The following is a 10,036-nucleotide window of genomic DNA, read 5'->3' as shown; positions in this document are numbered from 1 at the left end:
TCTCCCAAGGGGAGGGGGGGGGAAGGGGCATTTTTACACTTTTAATTTTACACTCTGTGTTAGGGAACTCTGTAGTGGGTGGAAGATCCAAAAGCAGCTGCAACAGCTTGGCAACATGCTGGTCACCAAACCTAGCCACATTATGCTGTGGGATGGCATCCCATTCCTCATCCTCAACCAGGTTCGGTTGCAAGTCATCCAACGTGGTTCTGTTGGTCACTCTAGCACGCACAGCGCGCCCAAGATGATCCCACAAGTGTTCAAATTGGTTGAGGTCTCGACTTACAGCAGGCCATTCCATCCTCTCCTCTCCAAATACTGGAGGTAGGCTACTCTGCTGTTGTGGCTGCTTATGGATCAAGGTCCGCCAAAATACATTTTAGTCGAGTAAATCAACCGTAGATTCAGTCGACTAAAGTCTTAACTAATTGATTTAATCAACTAAAACTACACTATACACACTAAAACATTTCAGATTACTAAAATATGACTAAAAAAGACTATGACTAAACTAAATGACTATGACTAAACTAAACTAAAACAAAATGTGCTGCCAACATCAACACTGCCTGAATAACAAAAAATAAACAAACTAGTTCCAGAAACCTGCACACATCTCTTTGTTTTGTGTTTTATACTGTAGTGTAGAGACCACCACAGATGATGCAGAACACTTCCGTTGCTCCCCCACTAGGAGGCATAGCTAGACCATAGCTTTTGAAACAACAGCAATGCATGGTATTGGGCTCCATCTTGTGGCCGTAGCGGGTAGTGTTTCCATCTCGCCTGAACGCCTCAAGTTGTTGATGTATAGTTTCAACAGTTACAATCTGCAATAACTTAAGATAGGGGTGGAAAGTGAGTACACTTACTCAAGTATTGTACTCAAGTAACATTCAGTGGTACTTTCCAATTCCCAATATTGTTTCACTTCTACTCTACTACTACAGCTCAGATCCAAATCCTTTTTACTACATTTATTTGAAAACTTTAGTTTTAGTTGCCCCCCCCCCCCATGCCAAAGCGCCAGCAGTCTGCTCGGCCGCTTCTCGCCCTCTGGCATCTTATTGGTGTATTTATTTACTTTGTCAGTGAGTGAGTTAAAGGGGAATACCACTCATTATCAACATTGAACTGTCATTAAACAAAGGAAACGCATACATTGTAAAAGCACATTTGAATAAAAACTAAAGAAGTACAACTAATACAGAAATTATGTAAATAAGATGAGGACCTGTGTTGTGTTGTGTTGTGTGACTCTGCCACTCATTTTCATATGACATTTGATTGACCATAAAAGGCCTTTCCTGTTATTGATGAGGTGGAAGGGGAAGGTTAATGACCCCGGCCGAACAGGAAGTGGAGACCTAACGTGTCACATCCTGTCTGCGTGGCAGTGCAGCCAATTAGGACACAGGTCACTGATTAAGCCACAACTCCCCAGCAGCCAATTAGGATACAGCTCACTAATTAACCCACAACACCCCAGCAGCCAATTAGGACACTGCTCACTAATTAGGATGACTACAGTAGAGTGTAGGGGTGGCAGATATTTAAGTAAAAGTATCAATAGAGCACCGAACTCTGATGTCAATATCGCTAGAGGGCGTGCATTGTAATCCCCATAGGGGTATTTTAGATTGCCTCATATAGGAACTGTGTTTGAAAAATAGACAAATCATCCCGGCCAATCCACTCATATTATGGATTATGAAGAATCAACATGACTGAGAGAAAACGCTAATGTTACTGGTACCGAATTAGTTACATTCTCGCTAGAAATAGATTTCTCACCGTTCTTCACAAATCACACCTGCCCAAACGAAGCACACTTTCCGACAATACGCAGCAGGAATTGTTTTAATCAGTAAAACATCCTTGTGAATGCCCCATATTTATATATTTAAAGATTTATTTCACCAGAGCCGGTGTAGCAAAATGTGAGCCTTCTTGTTTTGGGGGTCCCCGGCCCGATGACAGTGACATGAAAATGTAATGACTTTTACCCTTTGAATAGATTGCGGGGACGACGACAATCGGCCTGAAATCTCTAGCTGTTTATATGCTTCTGTAAAATTCTGTAAAGGCCTGAGTTATCCATCATTTATGTTTGGTGGTAAGACTGTCACGCTGCCCTGCAATATTTCACGTTGGCTGCCACTGTGTCACTTTATCACATAAATGTTTATGTGATAAAGGCTCTGTATACACAAAGCTTACATCTTTGCATTATGCATATCAGTGCATTTTCAACCTCAGAGCTATCTGCGGTGTGTGTGTGTGTGTGTGTGTGTGTGTGTGTGTGTGTGTGTGTGTGTGTCCATTGATATCACACAACATAATGATGATGTGTGTGTTTGTGTTCACAGTGACACATGGCGGGCAGCTTTATCATGCTAGACGTGTGTTGCAGTCATGCTGCATGTAGTAGGCCTATGATTCTGAATGTTAAAACCAAATATATTTGACGTGCAGTTTGTCTCTGGACAGAATACAGATCATGTGTCTCTTGGTCGTTGAGTGTGCAATGACTTTGAGAGAATGGGCTTCTATTCTGGCAGTGACAGCTCATTCTGCTCATTGTTCTGACGGTGCGTTACATTAGTAACCCTATCCCTAAACCTAGTCTTAACCGGCCACGTATGTCGGACTAATGGGATGTCGGTGTTATGGGAAGTCACCGTTTTAGTCCTATATGAAAAGTAGTCTTTTATAAAGCCCAAACCACACCAAAGGGTCTGGTCGGGACAAAACGTTTTCTAAGGTAAACCACACCAATGCAACTCATTGAGTTGCAAGGAGTTCCATTGGTGCAGGTTGATATTAGAACTCAGAATATGCGTCCAGTGGCGGCTCATTTTGTGCAAGCTTTTGATATGAATTTGGACCTAGATATCAGACCATTCCTTTAATATACCTGCCTGACATGCCGCTTTATTATCTCGGTGTATTCATTGTGTATGTAACATGGATTGTATATGTTTTGGTGTATTTATTGTATTTTAACCTATTGTTCATGAGTGTATGGCCCCTTAATTGATGTATTTGTATTGTTGTTCTGGAGTGGATCTTCACATACAGCCTATTAGTATATTAACTGATTGAGTGACGACACCCAAATTGATTCCCACCTATTTAAGGGTTTCAAGGCCATACCCATGTAACTTGAGAAAGCCCGGAGGGGTGGTTTAATTAGGTTGAAATAAAGAGGACGTGGAGCAGAATTATATTGTGTGCAGACATTTTTTTTTTCTTCTTTATTTAACCTTAAAAAACGTTTTGTCCCGACCCGACCCTTTGGTGTGGTTTGGGATTTAGTCTTTTATCCCTAAACTTATTTGCCATTTGAAAAAATAACATTTTATATAGCCAATCTACAAACTCACAACGTGTCAATGTAGTTGAACTATTTCAAAATGTTCAGAGTTGACAAAATGAACACTGCAGTGGACAGTCCGTTGGGTAGAGAGGATTAAAATTGCATTATCTCCATCATTGCATGAGATCTTAATTGCAAAGAAAAAATTATGTTTCATTTAACACACTGATTTCTGTCAGTTTAGTGAATGAAGGAGGACGACACAGATACACACATGCACGCACGCACGCATGCACGCACAAATGCTTTTGTGTGCGTGTGTGTGTGGGTGTACCTTTTTACAGTATATGGTGTGTACGCATGCTCGCGCACGCGTGCGTGCACAATTTGCTGCAGTGTGAGGTCTAAATTATTGAGTAGTCAGAGACTACAGCAGTCTGATTCACCTGATAAGATGGTTCACACATAGGATGTTTCACAAAGGAGCCTAATAATAATACTGGATTGCATTTTTATGTGCAATCCAGCACAGAGTGCTTTACTCAAAACGCTTTACAATGGTCCATTCATTCATTCATACATTGGGTGGTGAAGTGGTGAACAGTCGACGCCAGCGTCCTCATTTCCCACTTTCACACACCAATGGTGGCAACCACTGGAGGCATTGTAGGGTTCAGTGTCTTGCCCAAGAATACTTCGACATGTGGACAGGAGGAGCCAGGATTCGAACCACCGACCCTCCTGAGCCACAGCCGCCCCATAGGATGGTTTTCATAGGATGGTTAATATAGGATGGTTCTGATACGATGGTTCACATATGGGTCTGATATCGGATACTATCAGAAACGAGCGCTGCCCGTGGTGATGATCATCCATCCGAGGTTCGGATCTGATTTGTGATTTTTCATCGCATCGCGATTGAAACGTTTCTGGCGAAAGATAAACATGGTGCACACATCTACTTCATGCTATGCTGCTCACGCACCTTTATATCCCATCGTATCTCAGGTATATGTGACATTATGTAGATTTATCTTTACCTTGTAAACCTGTGATGTGACCATAAAGCTGATTTCAACGGTGCAAATGCACACATTTGAACAAGTAGGCCTAAATCCAAAGTGCATTTCTTTTACACACAAAACAGTAAAAGTCAAGATGACAGAAACAGAAAGGTGTTGTGCTGTGATTTTAAAGCAGTGACAGTTGCTTTAAAACGTTTTCTGACACTTTGTTCCACATTCGTGTTTAAAAAACAAAATGCTGTTTTTTGCGATGAACAGAGAGATCTGGATGATTTATCACAACATTATGAATGCAGGCCCTAAAACATTCAGTGCTTTAAAACCAACACCAGACATTAGGAGGAGGAATTTACACAAATTACACAAAATAATGCATAGTGCATTTGTGTCTAAAAGATGTTGCGTCGCACTCGCTGTCCATTCTAATCTATTATAGTTGCCGTTTTTCCCCAGATTCTGGGCATCAAATTCAATCGCATCAAATAAGAACTGTGTTCCAAAAATAAACAAATGATCTCTGCGGTTTGACTAATCATGGAAATGAAGAATCAACTAACGGCGAGAAAACGTTACCGCCGCCGAAATAGCAAAATTTCCACCAGAAACAGACTGACTGTCGTAAACAATATCTCAGATGATAATTTTTGTAGAGAGAGTGAGTGCATTCTCCGGCAGCGGCATCTGCCACGGAACACCTGCGGCAGTCGGTAGTGTTTCTCGGCCGACACTCTACCCCAAACCTTACCCGTCCTTACCCTAACCATAACCGCAAGCAACGCATATCGGACCAAACGCACTGCCGCGGAAGCGAGTGGCAGACGAGTGTCATAATCCCCCCAGTTTCCTCGGCAGCGCTGCGGCTGTTACCGGCAGTTTAGCGGCAGTTGCTGTGTGACGTGGCGGCCACGAGATGGAGTGGCAGTGGAGTGTCATAATCCCGCGGCACATGCCGCCAAGGGAATGACCGAGTGACGTCAGGACCATAGAGTAAGACAGAGTTATGACATAGTGACAAGCTGGAGTTTGAAATACATTGTTTTCAACGTGGGTAGCGCAATTATAGGCATGTGTGCAACATGACAACTGTTTTAAAGTATTGTACAGTGACAACTAAAGTCTCTGTAATGTTTATGTTGTACTATTACTAAAAAACTATCTAAAATAAAGGGATTTAAGATAATTAAAGCTGGGCTGTTGCCTGAGTCCAGTGCATTCTGCCAACTTCTGGTCCAGTCCACTCTTCGCCAATAGAAGTCTATGTAGAAGAGCCGCAATTGGACTCGACAGAGTTGTCGTAACTGTCTTACTCTATGGCTCTGGGTACTCCATTGAGCAGCGACTCAACATCGTCCCACCCTAAATATTTGTCACATGCTCAACGCTGTGACAGTGAATGGCCTGTCATTGTCCTTTGGCTTGACATGTGTAAGTAGACACTGTTAAAAAGTGATTAAAGTATCATTGTCTTTGGCTTTGTTCATCCCCTGAGCTGGGGAGAGGGGGGGGGCTCTCTCAGATCAATAGATGGATCGATAGGGACATCGATAGATAGATCAATAGATGGAGTAAGAGAGAATTTCCACAGGCCGACCATCACTCTGGACCCTGGATGGATGTCTGTCAGTCTTGGCAAGTCTTGTGTCAGTCTTGTGTCATCAATTGACTGCGGCTATCTTGCCATATAAGTTAATGGCAGGGTGGTAACTAGGTGCAATTTCCCATTGACAGACTATACATCCAAATAGAAGAAGTCCTATCTGATTGTATTAAACAACGTCAAACTCACCAACAGTGCAGCTGTATGAAAAGCTTGAATTTTCCTCTTTCTATCTGCAAAGTGTTTGTTTCATAAAAATCCACCGTAGACATGTTACGAGCTACTTTCTTTCCTTGCAGGTGCGCGTTTCTAAGTGTTGCAGTTTGGAAGTTAGACATCACTCAACTGCCCTGCGTACCACCTGATTTGAATCTGCACTTAATGCATGCAGCAGGCAGCAGGACGCTGCTTTACTGAAAACGAGCACTTCCAAACTCTGATGGCAAGATGGCCGTGGTGTTCGTACAGGGGTCAGGGGTCACGGACAGATGTGTCCATGGCGCATATATTCGTTTTTACATATGTTTTATCATAGGACCAAATTACTGAATGCAAAGTCTCCAGGTTTTCTTCAGCATATGTACGAAACTTATTTACTATAACACTATGGCATATTAGGAGTCTAACTAGTATAGTGGTTCTCAAATGTTTTATTTGCAACGACCCCCCCATAACTCTGAGAGTGTACACATGGGACCAAATGGACTCGTAAGGGTGCATGTGGTTCCATTTGTACACTCTCACATTTACTCAAGTACTGTACTTAGTACTTGGTTACTTTACACCACTGAATGTAATAATATAAATCTGCAAAGTGACTAACGCTGTCAATAATAAAGTGGAGCATTTGTCTCTGAGATGGCTAGCACACACACACACGCACACATGCACGCGCGCGCGCACACACACACACACACACACACACACACACACACACACACACACACACACACACACACACACACACACGGTCACAAATGCACACAGCTGTCATTCTGTGAACAATGACTATTTACAGAACACGTGCAGTGAATGTTAATGACAGCTAATGATAATCTGACTTACTGTATCTGAGGCATGTTTGTGTAAATCCATCATCAATGATTATTGGCTACATTAAAATCCCTCCGGGCGGAAATAAATAAATGATTGATTGATTGATTGATTGATTGATTGATTGATTGATTGATTGACAGACATCTTTAGGGGTGGTGACTTTGGAGGGGCTATATTGATTATTTCCTTATTTCCATTTATTTATGTTTCAACTAATCGATTAAAGACCTCATGAGTTGTTGTTTTTAAATTCGCTATCGCTAGACAGCAAATTTGCCTAAATGAAAATGGTGGTTGGACCAATCACGGATGCAACCAGTACTAATAACCAACCGGCCCATGTCCCCCCTGGCAATAGGATCAATAGACACACGCTGAGCTGACCGGACCAGCTGTCTCTCGTCAGGAGAGACAGACACGTCAGGAGAGACAGACATGTCAGGAGAGACAGCTGTCAGCGGGGGGTTCGACATGAAGATTAGTTTGATGTGCAACATTGTTTTCTCACTCGACGGTAAACAAACCAGCATACAGCATGAGCGTGCATGTACAGGGTATGTGTTGTGATCTTGTAGATCTGCTATTGTCAGAGGGCAACACCCGAGCGCAACCAAACATGAAATGTGTCACGGTACGCTCCTCTGCCCTTGGACTTTGTCTGTGTTTTGGGACTTATTACTTGTATTTGTGTTCTGTACCTTATTTTGTAATAGTGTTCAGTGATTTCCTTTCTGCCTTGTTTTCTGTCTCCTGCCTTGTCTCACCCCCTGTATTAGTGTAACCCTAGCCACCTGTGTTCTGTTCTGTTAGCCTACCCCAGTGTTGATTGTGTGTTTCAGTTCACCTGTGTGTAGTTAGTCTTGTCTATATGCCCCAGTGTTTTCAGCTCCTTGTCAGTTCGTCGTTGTGATTGATGTGGTCAGTTCCTTGTGTTTCAGTTTGTTATTCCAAGTCCTAGTTATGTCCTAGTTGTTTCAGTGTGCACTTTGAGTATTAAAACCACTTGAATTCACTCCTCTGCCTGTGCCTGGTTCGTTCTGCACCTGAGTCCTACACCTCCAGAACCACATCGTGACAAAATGACTTGTCTTTTAGTTCTAGGATCTCTTCTGCACTAGTTCCTCCCTAGTCTAGTTTATATTTGTAAATCGAGTGGCAAAGTGAGTTTAAGGTTGTTTAATGCAATCCGATAGGACTTTTCTGTTTGGATGTATGGGCTCAGGCTGTCAAGGCCAGAAAGTAGTTTTTTTGTGCCACTCAGCAGGCGTTCCCGCATGACTTCCGGGTATGATGATGTCACTTGCATACCCTCTATGTATTTAGTCTTAGTTTTAGTCATCATATAGCTTAGTTTTTATTTAGTTTTGGTCAGTGAAAAAAATGTCGACCAACATTTTTTCGTCATAGTTTTAGTCGACGAAATAGACACTGGAGTGTATATAATATACACTCCAGAGAAGAGCCTGTGTAGCCCCAGCATGTGTAGCCCCAGCCAAGACCCAGCCCGCAACAGCCTGCCAATCGGGCTCAGCCCTATTGGCACGGTGGGTTGCACATTGGTCGAGCCCCGGGTTCAATCCCCACTTCCGCGTAATGCTCAAGGAAACTCTGAGAAGGAAGTGAAGTGGTCACGTGACTGGGCTGCGCCATGACACTTTTTATGGACACTTTCATGGGAGCCAAACTACCCGGAAGTTTGGCAGAATGCACTGGAGTCAATGAGAGCTCAGTGACCAGCTCATGAACAAACATTATTTATGAACAATTGAGACCTTTTGTAAAGTAATCACTTCTGGAAAATAACAAGACATGTAACACATTATTGTCTGCTGTGTTGTTATTCGATGTGTACACTGTAACTTTTATAGAGGTATGGTATCTAAAGAGCACAAAGTACCTTTCTAAACGCACCAAAGTATCGCGAGACTTCCCACCGTTTCCTGTCTGGCAGCAAAATCTCGCGATACTTCGGAGCCAGAAACGATACGTGCTGCTGTTTAGATCCTCAGATAAAATTATATAGGCCTACTGTGCACTCTGTGCACATCGAAAAGTAAGTGATTAGAAAACAACCTGTGATATGTCTTCTGTTATTTTCCAGAAGTGATTACTTTACAAAAGGTCTCAATTGTTCATAAATAATGTTTGTTATGAGCTGGTCCAGCCGGCTCCATTCACTGCCATGTATTCATTGCACTTCCGGTGTGAGTTTGGCTCCCATGAAAGTGTCCATGAAAGTGTCATGGCGCAGCCCAGTCACGTGACCACTTCCCTTCCTTCTCAGAGTCTCCTTGGTAATTCTACAATCTGGTGTAGTCGGCAGGACGTGGAGCGTGATATCCTTGCGTGAGGGACATGAGGGACATCGTGTGCAGTGTGAAGCGCGAGGATGCGCTTCAAAGACTGGGTGGGTGATTATAGCCCCCAGCCAAGACCCAGCTCGCAACAGCCCTGCCAACCGGGTTCAGGCCTATTGGCACGGTGGGCTGCGCATTGGTCTGGCGAGTGGGAGCCCCGGGTTCAATCCCCGCTTCCGCGTAATGCTACACATGGTTTCCTCCGCCATCGGCAGAATGTAATGCACATAGTCTAAAGTGCCTTGGATAAAGGCGCTATATATATACACTTATATATAACTTCTTCCAGCTGGACTCTGAGCTCTAACTCAATTAATTTGATCAGTTGTGTGTGTGTGTCCCTGCAGGCACACCTTCGCGCACAGCCGTGTCAGAAGAACCTGACGCCCGACGTCAACCCCGGCTTTTTAGACAGCTGGTGGATGGAAAAGTAGCTCCACCTCCGCGGCTGACTGACGCGACGGACAGATTCCCGGAAACGCTCTCCTCCGCGTCAGTCAGCCGTGGAGGTGGAGCTTCTTTTCCATCCACCAGCTGTCTAAAAAGCCGGGGTTGACGTCGGGACGTCGGGCGTCAGGTTCTTCTGACGCGGCTGTGCGCGAAGGTGTGCCTGAGCCCTGTGTGTGTGCAATGCAGCCAGTCCTCTGATGAACTCATGTGATCAATAATCTCAATCAGTACA

Source organism: Protomyctophum parallelum (assembly GCF_964188405.1).
Source record: "Protomyctophum parallelum genome assembly, chromosome: 7".
Classification (NCBI taxonomy): Eukaryota; Metazoa; Chordata; class Actinopteri; order Myctophiformes; family Myctophidae; genus Protomyctophum; species Protomyctophum parallelum.
Note: the sequence above shows the minus strand (reverse complement) of the source record.